The sequence below is a fragment of the Gouania willdenowi genome, unplaced genomic scaffold (assembly GCF_900634775.1).
Source record: "Gouania willdenowi unplaced genomic scaffold, fGouWil2.1 scaffold_52_arrow_ctg1, whole genome shotgun sequence".
Taxonomy (NCBI): domain Eukaryota; kingdom Metazoa; phylum Chordata; class Actinopteri; order Blenniiformes; family Gobiesocidae; genus Gouania; species Gouania willdenowi.
This window is the reverse complement of record NW_021145216.1, coordinates 13,589-23,532: the sequence shown is the minus strand read 5'-3', so window position 1 is coordinate 23,532 and position 9,944 is coordinate 13,589. Positions and strand designations below refer to the sequence as shown.

The 9,944-nt window shown below is 35.2% G+C and overlaps 1 pseudogene; it reads left to right on the top strand.

Annotated features, from left to right (window-relative positions):
* The first annotated feature begins 1,734 nt into the window (after positions 1-1,734).
* Positions 1,735-3,606, top strand: LOC114460591 (sphingomyelin synthase-related protein 1-like; annotated as a pseudogene).
* Positions 3,607-9,944: the final 6,338 nt, after the last annotated feature.

The window sequence follows — 9,944 nt, the reverse complement described above, 5'->3', positions numbered from 1 at the left end:
TTCCCAAATAAATAATTAAAATAATGATCTTAGAGGGCTTTAATAATTAATGTGGGCATAATGAAAGTCAAACATTCTTTTTTAGTCTAGTCCAGTTTTTTTCTACCTTGGGGTCGTGGCCCCATGTGGGGTCGCCCAAAATTCAAATGGGAAATGTCTAGTAATTAGGGATGTAACGATTCACTCAACTCCCGATACGATTCCATTCACGATACGATTTTTTCACGATTTATTTTACAAAATGGGACTGTAGTCAAATGATGACTGAAAAATATTCCCTTATTTTTTTGGGGGAAAAAACTAGAAAATACTGTATTATCTTCCTTTTATTTTTTATTGTCAAAACAATCCCTTGATAAACTATGCAAATCAATGCAATTTAACTAAAAATAAATCTTGAAATAAATAAAGGAATAATACAAATGAAGAAGAAGCTTATTAATTTAAATTCTGGTTCTATAGTAAACAATACAAAACTGCATAATAGTTCTTTTTCTTTTTAAAAGTGCAACTGAAAATGTATTTTGTGCCTTAACAATTGGACTTTAAAAAAAACCAAAAAAACCCGTCAGATATTTGTTTGGACCAGCAGAGGGCGCTGGTAACCCAGTGGCCGGTTGCCATGCAGATATTCTGTGCGGTGAAGAAGAGATGATATGTGCTAGCTGACAGAGCTAATAAAAAAACGTGAGTTTTACAGATATTCACGTAACATTACAGATATTCTTTCGGTGCTAAAGGGGTAATAAATCATTCATTAACATGTAACATTAACATGTAAGAGTAGAAGGCGGCCAGAAAGAAAGTAGTAGCAGATTCTGCCCGCCGGTACAATGCTGGACAAGAGAAGGGATAAATATGTAGCGCCCTCTGCTGTTTAAAAAAAGTACTGCGATTCAATTTTCAAAGTATCGATGTCAATCGTGATACCTATGAATCGATTTTTAACTGCCTTACGATTAATCGTTACATCCCTACTGCTCATACATCTTAGTGCTAATACTAATATCAATTTGTTATTTATAAACTTGAAAACCTGAGAACATTTAACTTATGGTTATTAATACTTTCATAAAAGGAAAATGGAAATAATAGAAATATGGATATTTGGCACCAGTGTATTGATAACGTACCGCAAGACGAAATATTGCAATATATTGCATGGATATTTTGGTGCATCCCTAGCATGCGCACACGCTTCTGTGTCCACCATCACCCTGAAACGGAACAGAAGTCTCCAGTATAAAAGCTAAAGTAAGTGTGAGTGCATGGATGAATAAACAAAACACACACACACACATTTATATATACAAACACACACAAACAGCAGACGCTGTCCCCACTTTCAGACCCAGTAGACTGGGGAGGAAGTCTGGTGCTCAGCCACTTTGCTTCAACCAGAGACATTTTCGCCGTTATCGCATAGATTTTCACCTTTGTGCACAAAAGTGAGTGAAATACTATAGAGCTGTGTCACGTAAAGCAAACAACTCTTCAGTGTAAATGAGATGATAAAACAACGGGAGCATCTACAGAAGTTTCATTACGACAATGACGTCATTGATCGGATCGGCAAATTAAGACATTACAGCTGATCACATTATGTGCATAAAATGCAAAATATCAACCGATTCAATGTAGCCGATCAGATTGGTGTAAACCCTAGTAAATATCTGCTTTTTCTAGTTAAAACATGTTTGTTTGTCCCTCTCTAGCTGTGTGAGTGAGGAGGAAATGGCCGCATTGAGCGTCCGACGTTGGACGCCTAAACACGTGGCTAAGTGGCTGAGGGAAGAGGGTTTCTGCGACTACGTTGGACTTTTATGTAACAGACATCGACTGGATGGCACCAGCCTCCTCGCCCTCACAGAGTACGACCTCCGCTCGCCACCGCTGGAGCTCAAGGTTCTGGGCGACATCAAGAGGCTGATGGTGTCCATCCGCAAGCTGCAGAAGAACAATGTAGCTGTGTTGCCCTTTGACGCCCACTCTCCCAGTGGCTCAGGAGGCAGTTTGGACTGGCTTTGTAACGGAGAGTCCAGCAGAGACTGCACCAGTAGGAGAGGATTACCACCAGTACACCAACGGGAAGTACAAGCAGCAGATGAGGAGACTGGATCCTGAGTGCTGGAAGACCGTGCTCAGCTCCATCTACGTGGTGTTTGTGTTCGGATTCACGTCCTTTGTCATGGTCATCGTGCACGAGAGGGTGCCAGACATGCGCACGTACCCTCCTCTGCCTGATTTTTTCCTCGACAGGTATGTGTGTTCAAGTAAAACAAAGAAAAAACAATAACATCACCATTAATCAGCAGCAAAATAATACAAAATAAAACACTTTTTCTGTCAATGTATCAACGAATTTATTGCGAGTTCTGTTATTATCTAGGGCTGAGCAATATATCGAGATTCAAGATCTATCGAGTTCTTTATTTTGGCAATGTAGAAAATAACAATATTGCCTTTATCTTTTTTTATAGCTTATTTTGTATTAAAATAATAGTTTTAGGAGACACGACTTCTCAGAACAGCATGAAAAGCAAAGTTAGATTAATTTCTGAGTGCGTCCAAACCCAGACTTTCCCCTAAACAAACCACACTACAGAACTCACTCACACGTGCTGTCCCTTATAGGAGAAAAAGCCAACAGTGGCACATATTGTGCAGTCATTTGTTAATAAATTGTCCCAGTCCTATTGAGTATTTTGTTTTTACTCCTTTTGTGTATTCGTGTTGTATCTTTTGCTGTCATTTGTGTATTTACTTCTGGGGGACGCTAGTTCCCCATGTTTGATACACGCACATTACAACTTATTTTTTGTTACTAATCTTAAAGCACGTGATGTGGTTTTAGTCTGTGTGGCATTTTAAATCAGCAAATTTAACCCTGAATTGTCTTTCTGGTTTGACTTTATTTGATATTGAGATTTATATTGTATATCGCCATTTTGAGAAAAAATATTGAGATATGATTATTGGTCCATATGGCCCAGCTCTATTATAATCCTCTATTTAGTTTTTCTCCTTTAAATGACCTACTTCAGTGTGAGACCCAGTGTTTGTGAGCAGATTTAAGCTTTTCATGGATCACCTTGGTTTAAGAAGTGATGATTTCAAAGCCAGCAGCAGTGTGTGTTGGCAGAGATAAAAGGCCTCACCTCGTGGTTATATTACTGTTTACAGCTCAGGTAAACACTCATGGGTGTGTGTTAAAGGGAAACATGGACTAGTTTGTTGTTTTTTGGTAATCATGTGAAGCCTGTGATGTTTAAAGACAAAAAAAAAGAGCCATATTATATGCACACAGCTGAATGTGGCTTAGAATTCAAATGTATTTCAAATGAAGGGGAAACCCTGACCCAGTCTTCTTTTGCAGCTTGTATTAAATAATTAACTGCACAGTTTTCTAGGAACACATCAACTAAGAGTTTAAGAAAATATCGATTTGGTGAAGTACCGTGATATTTCCCCGCACGATTGTCGCATTGATCCAAAAAATGTCTGAATCAATTTTTTTTCATGATCATGTTTTTTAACAAATAAAACCCATTTAATTGCGCTAACATCTGCGTAGCACGTAAATGCCTGGTCACTAGGTGTCAGTGAACCTCATCAGACCTTGTTAAACTACCTCACTCCTCAATTCATTTTAGCTTTAAATGTATTTTCATAAAACATACTAGCACTTTTATAGATGTATGTGGTCACTTTGAATTTAAGAACTTAACAGAAGCAAAAATTCAAATGTAATTTGACAGTTTGATGAACATACCACTTGTTTTTGATATTGGTAATTGAATTACAGTGAGATACCATTTATTGGTACTTGTTCTCACAAGTTGAAAATGTATTTCATAGCATTTTGTACTTGAAAATGTAAAATTTATAATCATTGATATTGCATCATATTGTCAAATTGTGAGTCTTATCATAAGATTCATGGCAATGCACACCCCTAACATCAACCATTACATTTGAATGATTATATCACCCTTGTTAGTTCAAAAATCATCGTTTTTTTCAATCCAGTGTAAAGACTAATAATTTTTTATTTATTTATTTATTTATTCAGTTCATTTCCGACATGGTTGCAAACACAGAAATTCATTTTGACATTCAGAGCAAAATCACATCATTGTTTTTTTTTTTGTCCTTTTTCATGCCTGAAAGGGGCGACGGAAAAAAGCATTATGCTTATCCAGATCCGTCCCCTGATTTGAACACAGATAATTTTACATCAAACTTCATTTCTTCCCTTGTCAAACATTCTCATCTTCATAATTTCATCTTTTCATTAACGTTTTTTTTTTTTTTTTTTTGTCCTTTTTTTATGTGATGCGTTCTCGTCTCAGTCATTGTTTCTGTTGTTACTCCTCCTCACTGTCCTTTTTTTCCGTATCTCCTCGAGCTTTCTTTTCCAGTCGTTGTTTACGTTCCTCCAACTCTCCAAACGAAAAGTTCTTCTTCTTTCGGAGAACCTTCATATCCTCTGAAAGTCTCCTCAGCTTACGATCCATCAGAAAGGCACATGCACATATCCATACCCACGTCATTAGCAGGCCAAAGATCATGACCCCTAGCAGATAGATGTCCTCCACATCTTCCACCGTCAGTAGAGAGAGACAGAGCATCTGGCTTCTCCCTTGTGCATCCATGACGTATCCACTTGGGTATGTGTCCTTTGGACACGCTTGTTCGTGCTGTAGTAATTGCCTCGTCGTGAAGATTTTGTCAATGGCGCTCAGTGACCAGTTGATGAGTTCCATGTCGTCGCTGTAGAGTTTGATGAAGAGTTGACTTGAGATCTGTATGTGTGTAGAAATATTCTCCTCGTTTTCTCCTTAAATCCTCTCAGATTTACAGATTGTTGTGTCTCTGCATCAAGGTTATTCCAGAGGTTCATGGCTCTATACACAGTACTATGTTTACCAACGTTAGATTTGATCCTGTTTGGTCTAAACACATTATTATGTCTGAAGTCGTAGGAATTTAGATTGTATGTGAAACGTTTTTGTATTTGATGTGGTAATTTCTTAGATGAAGCCCTAAATGCGTGTATTTGTGTGTTGTAGTGTATTATTTCTTGCAGTTTTAGGTATTTTGCCTTCTCAAATAAATCGTTTGTGTGTGTGTTGTGTGGTACTTTATGTAAAATTCTTATAGCTTTTTTTTGTAGTTTAAATAGTGGTTCAAGATATGTTTTGTAGTTATTACCCCATATTTCAGAGCAGTAATTTAAGTGTGATGCTATGAGTGAAGAATAGATTGTTTTAAGTGATTTGGTATGTAGGATTTGTTGAAGCTTCCATAGGATGTAACTGCTTTTAGCAACTTTGTTTTTAACTATTTGTATATGTTTTTTCCAGGTCAGCTTGTCGTCCATCCACATTCCTAGTACCCTATATTCTTTTACTTGTTCTATTATTTCCATGTTTAGTTTCAGTCTTATATCTACCGTTATTTTTCTCTTTCCAAATTTGATGAATTTTGTTTTACTGACGTTTAGGGCTAGTTTATTTACATCTAACCATGTTTGAATTTTTGATAGTTCTTCATTTGTTGACTCTATTAAAGTTTTAATGTCTTTACCTGAGCATAGGATGGTTGTGTCATCTGCAAATAACGTTAATTTGAGGCAATTTGAGACTTTGAAAATGTCGTTTATGTATAAAATGAACAGTTTTGGCCCTAAAATTGAACCCTGTGGAACACCACATTGTATGGTTTGGCATTTTGATGTATGTTCTTCAAAGTCAACATATTGTTTCCTATTTGTCATATAGCTTTTAATCCATTTTAAGGCGTTGTGCTTTATTCCATAATTTTGAAGTTTTTCTTCTAGTATATCATGATTAATTATGTCAAAGGCTTTTTTTAGGTCCAGAAAAATTCCGAATACAAATAGTTTTTTTTCTAATGCTTCTCTTATATTCTCTGTGATGTCAATTATAGCCATTGCTGTTGAACGTCCTTTTCTAAATCCATATTGTCCTTCATGTAGTATATTATTGTCTTCTATAAATTTGTCGAGTATGTTCATAAACAGTTTTTCCAGAATTTTTGATAATTGTGGTAATATTGATATTGGTCGATAATTAGTGAAATTACATTTTTCTCCACCCTTGTAAATCGGTCTGATTTTTGCTATTTACATTTTTTCTGTGAAAACACCATTCTTAAATGATAGGTTACTTATATGTGTTAATGGCGGGGTTATTTCAGCTGTTATGGTTTTTATTAGACTCATAGTTAGATTATTAACATCTCTAGATTTTTTTGAGGTACAGGTTGTGATTATTCTGTCCACCTCTGCTTCTGTTACTTCTTCAAGTACAAGGTACTTATCAATGTCTTTCTTCTCATTGTCAAAATGGTTCCATTTAAGTGTTGGGTGTTTATTAATCCCTTTCTCTGTGTTTTTTCCAGTATTTATGAAAAAACTGTTGAGTTCTTGTGCTATTATGTTTTTATTGTATTCTTTTACATTGTTTATTATAAAATGGTCTGCATTTTTTTCTGTGCTTTTGCGCATGGTTATGGTGTTTATTATTTCCCACAATTTTTTGTTTTTGTTTTTATTCTCTTTTAATTGTTTTTCATAATATTCTCTTTTTTTTTCTCTTAGTAAATTATTGACTTTGTTTCTGTATTCTGAATGAAAACAAACTTTATTGTAACAATGCTTATAAACTGTCTTGTTGGTGTAAATCTACATGTCTAATAAACTTAAACCTACACCATCCTCCCAGTCCTGTTATTCTATACAGTACTTAACAGAAACCTAAAAGCTGCTTGGTCTAGTTAACCTCCTGAACAATGTACAACATATAATGGATCCTGATATTAGGACAGAGAGGAATAGAAGTGAGACATGATCATTGATGAATATTAAAATGAATAAATGACAGATTTAGTGATATTTTCATAGACTATTTATTCACCACATCAACACAGAATATTTCCTCATACATGGCAACCTTTAAAAAGTGAAAGGAGACAAAGAAAGAAATGTGAGAAAGAATAACACTTGATGGACATATGATCACAGTACTGGTATCTAGAAAAATGTGGGAAAATAGTTGTCATCAACTCTATACAGTATTTACTTAGAGGAACCTCCTGAACAAACAATGAACAACATATGATGGGATCCTGAAAACAGGACACAGAGGAACATGAGATGAGATGAATAATAAAATGTATAAATAACAGATTGTGATTAAGTGATATTTTCACAGACTATGTACTCACCACATCAATAAACAGTCACCTTAGACCTCCACAGCAGTAACACAGACATGGCAACCTTTAAAAAGTGTAAGGACACAAACAGAGAAAGGTGAGAAATAAACACCTGATGGACTTGATCAGATGATCACAGTATTGATATGTTCACTCTAGAAAAATAGCTGAATCATGTATTCTATACAGTACTTACTGAGAGGAAACAACGACAGGCTCCCAAAAATGAGTGACATCATCCTATAAGAGACAGTGAGAGGTTAAGGCTGGAAGAAAACAGCTGTTTGTAAAAACAATACCTCATTCTTATATTTATTCCACCTAGTGTCTTATATATTAAGACTTATTAAGATGCACTAATTCTTATTCTTTACTTGTTTTTCTCTCAAGTTAGATGCAAAACGTTTTCTCTGGACTGTACTTTGTGCAATGACAGTAAAGTTTAATCTAATGTTATCTGATACATTATAATGAGTTTTTGATCATTATATTTTACCTCATCAGGCTACAAAATAACTTTCTCAACAGTTCACTCTTCTCAGCGACCCTGTAAATAAAACATTAAACATGCCTGTGGCACACATATAGCTACTCAAAGAGTAAACACATGTAAACAAAAAGGGGGCGGGCTCACATCACGCTATGGTAACCCACAAGGACAAAATGCGAAAAAAGTCCAAAAAAACTGTGGTGGGAAAAATAAAAAAAATACATCTTTTATTTTTTAAACTCAAATTTGCAAAATAATAATTATATATAAATTCAATAAATCTTTTTTTTTTTTTTGCCCAGCATGCACAGCAAGCTAAATTATAAAATGTCCTACTTCTAACGACTGATTGTGTTAAAGTTAACAAGCACAACAAAAATAAATGACACCCAATCTTGATTGATATCTGACCCAGGTAGACGACAGTTCATCACTTCTTAGCTGTAGTTCAGATTCCCTCCACTCTCACCTGTGGAGGTCTCTCCTCCTCCTGTTTCCCCTTCCCCTCATCCACCTGACCACCACCTCCACCATCATCACCTGTGGGCTGTGGACGCTTCAGATGCTGCTGAAGATGAAGCTCCACCATAGCCATCAGCAAACATCTGTGTTATTTTCACACATTTGGCAACATCTGCCTGAAGAGCTTGTAGCTTTTTATGTCAAATTTAAAAATACAAAAATACACAAAACTATGTAAAACAAAAAAACTAAACAATATTTACACAAAAAGTACACAAAATGATAACAGAAATGCACAAAAATATACAAAATGACTCCAAAAACATACATTACAGAAAAATACACCAAACGACAACAAAAATATGAAAATGACTCAAAATACACAAAACTAAATATTTATACAAAAATACACAAAATGACTCCAGAATCACACTACAAAGGCAAAAATAATAATAATAATCATTATACAAAAGTACACATAAAAAAACATACATTACAGAAAAATACACCAAACAAAAAATATATAAAAATGAGTAAAGAAAAAAAACAAACTCATTTATCATGTTCATGTCCCAAAGAATTAAACCAGGGAAATCACACATGCTATTTTACTTTGCACCTGCAAATAAACCCATTTATAACACTACAGAGTGCAGAGTATGTACAGTACACCTCTTTGTATATCCAACCTTCAAACACATACTCATTTGGACATAAATGATGACTCTACTAAAGCTCCAACTATATGAATACATACTTCTGATAGTCACTGTACTAGTTTATTTACTCATGCCAAATAAAATGTGACAAAGACAACTATATTACTCATGAAATATGTATTAACAAAATATATCAACAAAAAAAGTAAAGACATCATAGACATTGTTTGGATGATCACATTGATAGATCTAAGCCCAGCTCTGGTTTGTAACTGGAAGCTGTTCACTGATATCACTTCTAAATAATCCTCCATCTACTTTCCAATCAGCTGAATGTGTCCAAATGTTAATGATGGATGTGTCAGTGTCTAATGTGACTCTGCTTGGCTTTAGAATGACTAAGAACAGGCCACAGCTGTACATTGATGTAGAACATCACAAGTCTTTATGTGTCTGTTTGGATTCATAATATTAATAATGAAGTCACTCCAAACACTTTGTATTTTATTGAATCATCAGAGTTATGAAACATGTCAGCTAATGTGTTCTTCAGTGTGTCAATGCACCACCCTGGTGTTCTGTATATACAACTTTATATTATATTCATTTACACACTTAGACATGTGATTAACCTGGACACACCTCCACTCTGAGTCCACATACAGGGAGACTCCACCCCCTTTTAATCAGTGCTGTTCATTAGGAATAATTCATATCCTTCTAGAACCAAAACAGGAACTCTTTCACTGTCTCAGATGTTGATACGACACTACATTTAAATAAAAAGCCTTATTAATGTAGAAACAATCTCAAACTAAAGAATTCTGCACTTGTTTGACTCATTTTATCAGAATTTGTCAGAAAAACATCATGACTGGATGTGAAAGCAGCAGTTACTCTAAAAGTCTATTTTTAAACTCCTTCAGCTTCACTAAACACTCAGTTTCCAGAGGAACCTTCACTTCCTGTTCTTAGATCCATCCAGTGGATGTTCTTCTCATGGGAACCATGTGTGTTTGATGGAGGATTATGTGCTATCCAATGAAAGTCTCTCCCTCTCTCTGACATGTTTCTCTGTTCAAAGAAATCCA